Raw genomic sequence first — 6000 nt, forward strand, 5'->3', positions numbered from 1 at the left:
ATTCAACACATGCTGAACTTGTTGCAATGGCTCAAGAAGATTATAACCTGGACATGAGAACAGTGAGTGTGGAGATTAGCTACTCATTACCAGCAGAAATGATGATGGCTCCAGGCAGTCTTCCCATTCATGTTACAAGTGATAGACAAGTTCGAAACTTGCTGGAGATACTCAAAACCCATAGAGTATGTCTTTGTGTATCAAGCCGCAGCAAGGTCGAAACGGTTTCAGAGAAAAGGGATATTGATGAAGCTGGTGAATGGGAAAAAGATGTTGGTGATAATGATGAAGCTGGTGAATGGGAAGAAGATGTTGGTGATGATGATGAAGCTGGTGAATGGGAAGAAGATGTTGGTGATGATGATGAAGCTGATGAATGTTTTGAAGATGTATGTGATAATGAGTTTGTTGAAGATGAAAATCAAGATGGGGAGGGGGAAAATGGGGAGGAGGATGCTGATAATTCTATTGTTGGTGAAACGGATCAGAATGGTGGGGATTACAGTCTTTATGGAAAGGTTCCAGATGAGGACGAGGAAGATGATGATAATATTTGTTTTGAAGAAATCCAAAAGACATATGTTAAGACAAATGCTATTGAAGGAGGAAAATCGAATGGTACCAGTATCTATGTCAACCAGAGTTTTGTTAGCAAGGGTGCACTGCTTTCAGAGCTGCGGTTGGCAGCAGTGAGGGGTAAGTTTTCTTTCAGATTATACAAATCAACGAAAACTCTCGTTGTGGCAACATGTCGGGTTAGCTATTGTGGATGGAAGGTCAGAGCGAGTGTCAAACATGGGACAAACACGTTTTGGGTAACAAAGTATGTGGAAAAACATTTATGCTCAGCGGGAGACCGAATCGCTCAGCGGAGACACTGTACTCCGAAGTATGTAGGTAGTCTTTTCATTGATCGTGTTGGAATCATTGATGGGATAACTCCGCAGCATATCACTGATGCAATGAGGAACATGTTTGGCATGGCGCTTGATTACACCACTTCATACAGAGCACTGTTATATGCACAAAGATTGGTGAGAGGATCAGCAGAAGAAGGGTATTCGCGTCTGGCATCATATCTCGAGCAAATCTCCATTGCAAATCCTGATTCTATCACGGCGATAGAACTTGATTCTATGAAAAGATTTAAGTATCTATTTCTCTCTTTTGGAGCTTCTATCAAAGGTTTTAAGTATCAGAGAAGGGTCATTGTGGTGGATGGAACTCACCTAAGTGGAAAGTATGGAGGAACTATGTTAGTTGCAGCCGCACAAGATGGCAATTTTCAGATATTCCCATTGGCTTTTGGGATCGTGGATGAGGAAGATGTACCTTCTTGGGAATGGTTTTTCACAAAATTGGCTAGTTGTATATCTCATGACAAGCCTCTGGTGATAGTCTCCGACCGGCACAAGGCCATTAAAAGTGCGTGTGATAAGGTGTTTCCTTGGGCAACCCGAGGAATATGTTATTATCACCTTCAAGATAACATTGTCAAAAAGTTTAAAGGGAAACATCTCATGTACTTGGTGAAAGGGGCTGCTTATGCTCACACGGTTTACGATTTTGACCGGTACATGGCTGAGATACGGAGTGCAAACCCGGAACTTGCAACGTATTTGGAGAAAGCCGACGTCAGGCTATGGTCAAGGGTTTATTGTAAGGGGAACAGGTTCAACATAAAAACAAGCAACATTGCTGAATCTATTAATTCCGCACTGAAGCGAGCAAGAGGATTTCCGATTACGTTCCTGCTGGAGTTCATAAGGCAGAAGTTAGGAAAATGGTATTGGAAAAGGAGACAAGATGCTTTGAGTCTCACAACTGAACATAGCCGGGGTGTTGAATACTTGCTTGCTGTTCGAGAAGAGATAGCGGATACGATGACGGTCGAACCAATTGATGGATGGCATTTCTTTGTCAAAGGTGGCAAAATGGACTGTGTGGTTGATTTGGAACATGCAAAGTGTGATTGTGGTGTCTATGGAGTGGAGAAAATACCTTGCTCTCATGCTATAGCTGCTGGAACACATGCTGGTTTGCATATCTCCACACTTGTATGTCCACTGTACTCAAAGAATTATCTGTATGCAGGATACTCAGAGAATATATATCCTATCGTGTCACAACATATTGAGGAACGAGAATGCTTTCCTCCAGAACTAAAGCGTGGTCGGGGGAGACCGAAGAAATCAAGATGGCAATCTTGGTTGGAGCTATCTAGGATGAGAGGACACAAACCCAGGAAGAAACACAGGGCACGGAGATGCTCAAACTGCAAGGAAACTGGCCATACGAAACCACAATGTACACAACCAGTTGACTAGTTGTCCAGACGACCTAAATTTAAGTCGTCCAGTCTTGATTACCCGTCCAGACGACTAAATTTTTAGTCGTCCAGTGTATTTTATTTTTAGACGACCTTCTACTAAGTCGTCCAGTGTATTTTATTTTTAGAAGTCCAGTGTAAGTCGTCCAGTTGGAAAACCTTCCAGACGACTTATAATAAGTCGTCCAAACCTTCTAGACGACTTATTTGTAAGTCGTCCAGTTGGAAAACCTTCCAGACGACTTATAATAAGTCGTCCAAACTTCTAGACGACTTATTTGTAAGTCGTCCAGTTGGAAAACCTTCCAGACGACTTATAATAAGTCGTCCAAACCTTCTAGACGACGTATTTGTAAGTCGTCCAGTTGGAAAACCTTCCAGACGACTTATTTCTTCCAGACAACTTATATATTTACAAATCTATACAAAGACAAGCTGAAATACAAATACTTCGCTCGTTAAAAAATCATGTTCAAATACAAAGACAAGTTCAAATACAAACACAAATCTAATCATACATGCCCACGAACTTATCACCATCCACATTTTCTTTCAAATGCTGATCAACAAGCTCCTTCCATATATCCACCGCCATATTATCCCTCATTTTCTTCGCGTTGCACCTAGCAAAGTCTTTAGGGTCAAAGGAGACCCCAAGAGCATGACATTCAATGTACTTTACAGCGTACACGCCACAATCACCATTGTTGGCCGTGGGTACACCTTTCAGCGGTCTCTCATATGTGTATGGCTCCAACCCGTATTTGACCCGTATTTCGTCGGTGGCTGCGCACTCAACAAGCAGATAAGGGACCATCTGGAGAAAAGGCTCCATTATCGCATCCCATGCGTCTGGTACACTAGATGAAGGTATGCTGTCCCAGACGACTATGTGCCTCTTAGGGATCGATATCCAAATAGCAACCCAATGATTGTCGTTCAAGTTCACTGGCGCATAGATATCATCAATGTCCTCCCCCCACTTCTTGTTTGATTGGCAAAATGAAGGTATTGATCCGTCATAAAAATTCGACGCCCCACCAGGTAGAACTCTTCCTAAACCTTTGTGATCAGGTTCCGATGTTTTGAAGAGCTGATACTGCTCTCTCCAAGACTGGGAAAAGTTGTGATCCAGGAAGCACATTCGCTCGCTCCTGAAAGCTTGTGGGTTCTCCTGATACCTCTGCCTTAGCACATTAATCCAAGCATCTATATGCTGCATATTAAATATAACAAGTTAGAAGTTACCAGACGACTTAAATATAAGTCGTCTACGTGGTCGTCCAAGTAGACGACTTTCCAGACGATTTATCTTTAAGTCGTCTGGAAAGTAGTCTACTTGGACGACTTTGTAGACGACTTAAATCGTGTGCAGAAGACTTACGCAGTCTTCCAGCCATTCTCTGGCTGTCCGGAGGAAGTGGTACCACCTTGTTGGTGATGTACGTGGTTTGTCCTCGGTCTTAGTTGAATAATGACTGCAAACAAAAAAGCAATCAGTTTTGGACGACTAAATCAAGCTATTATGGGTAAAGCAATCACTTACGGATCAGTTTTCAACCAATCAGCGAGTTCCTTCAACTTATCTTTGTTTACTGGCGGAAATGGATTATAGGCTGCCACTTTATCTTTTTTTTTCTCTGCCGTATAAGGAGATCTCACAGTGGGAGCAGGTTTCTTCGCTCGTTTACTCTTTGCACGCTTGTCCAATACAACCAGGCTCGGTTCTGAAACTGGATCGCTTGGCTCGGTGGAAGCGAGGCTCGGTTGTTGATCGGTGGAAGCGAGGCTCGGTTGGTGATCGGTGGAAGTGACAGCAACAATCTCTTTGGAGGTGACACCATCTGCTTTATCCTCCGGCAAGATCTTATATACCGAGTTCGCCTCGGTTGCTGTATCCTCCGGCAACCATCTCTGCAATAAAAGTTGCACACAAGTTAACCCTGGACGACTTAAATAAAAGTTGTCTGGACGACTAGTTGACCCTGGACGACTTAAATATAAATCGTCTGGACGACTAGTTGACCCTGGACGACTTAAAATTAAGTCTTCGTGGTCAACTAGTCGTCCAGACAACTTACGTTTAAGTCGTCCAGGGTCAACTAGTCGTCCAGACAACTTTTACAGTCGTCTGGACAACTAGTTAACCCTGGATTTGATACTAACCTCTTTGATTTGAGGAGGCTGTTTCTTTTGAGGAGGAGGCTGTTTCTTTTGAGGAGGAGGAGGAGGCTGTTTCTTTTGAGGAGGAGGAGGCTGCTGTTTGGTTTGATGAGGAGGAGGCTGGTTACTAACCACGGTTTCATTGGCATGAGGGGTAGCCTGTTTGTTACTACCCCCGGTTTCTTTGGCAAGAGGGGTAGGCTGTTTATCTTGAGGGGTAGCCTGATTGGTTAGAGGTGGAGGGGTAGCCTGATTGGTGACACCAACCTTCTTCTCCACAGCTTCCAATCTATCGGACAACTTCCTAATCTCCCTCATGCACTTCTTAAACCCTTCTTTCATGCAGTCAGCTACGCCCTTGAACATAATTTCCAAATCCTCTCTGGTCACCCCTCTAGCCTCTTCTCTAGCCTCTTCACTAGCCACTTTAGGAGCCTCTTTACGAGCTTTCTTCCGAGGTCTTGGATTGTCTTCCTCCTCCTCCTCCTCCTCCTCCAACACAACCATCTCTTTGGCTTTCTTCGATGGAGTCACAACCTTAGGTTTTGTATAGACCTTAGTACCAGTGACTTCCCAGCAATCCATGGTCCACTTCCACGGTCTCCGCTCATACATGACTTTAATGATGTTCTCCGCGGGCAGGTCCTCAACATCAGAGTCCCATTTTGGCCACATTTCACTAATGTCCTTCTCAACAAAGTTGATCACGCGGGTCTGCAGTAAATAGAAGAATCGAGTTAGATAAGTCGTCCAGCTGGACGACCTTCCAGACGACTTATTATAAGTCGTCTGCGCAGTCTTTTGGATTGAAGTAAATACCTGACTCAAGATAGCAGTTTTCATTGATCTGCGGCCTCTGCTGCCCTCGTAAGCCAGTATCGGTGGAGACGGACTGTCTGCTCTGGGACCACCAATACTAGCACCCAATTCCGGCATAGCTGTGTACGCCCAGACCTGAAGAACTTGTATAAACCCATCCACGGTGTAACAGCCAGTAATTTCTTTGTTCCACAAAGAGTCCATCAGCACCTTAAACGCGACTCTCCCCCATGGATAATTCTCAAACCGTTCTAAATCCATCACTAGCCTTGCCAGAGTAGATCGTGTAGCGGTTGAAAACTTTCTCCCTTCAATGAATCCAGTGAAGATGGAGAGGTACGCGAGCCGCTTGCGATCTTCCCTGGACCAATCCCCGCATCTCTTCAGTGCTGCTATTATCTGATCAGTAGTTGGCCCAGCTTCCAGATGAACTCCCAGCATCCCCCAGAAAGAAACCATCTCTTGGGTAACGTCACATTTTGGTGTCTCAAGGTCCTCGATGTACTCGCAGTTTAGACCAGTGAGGTTTTCAAACTCTAACAGTGAAAACCTCAAAGGTTCTGGACCAACGAGAGACCACATCTCATACTTCTTCTTAATGTCCAGCTTGAAACTGAGCATGTAGTGAACCAGCCTTGAAGCCCAACCAAATCCCTGCTCCTTGAACTTGATGAAAACTCCCAAACTCG

Source organism: Brassica napus, chromosome C8, assembly GCF_020379485.1.
Source record: "Brassica napus cultivar Da-Ae chromosome C8, Da-Ae, whole genome shotgun sequence".
In the NCBI taxonomy this organism is placed as follows: domain Eukaryota; kingdom Viridiplantae; phylum Streptophyta; class Magnoliopsida; order Brassicales; family Brassicaceae; genus Brassica; species Brassica napus.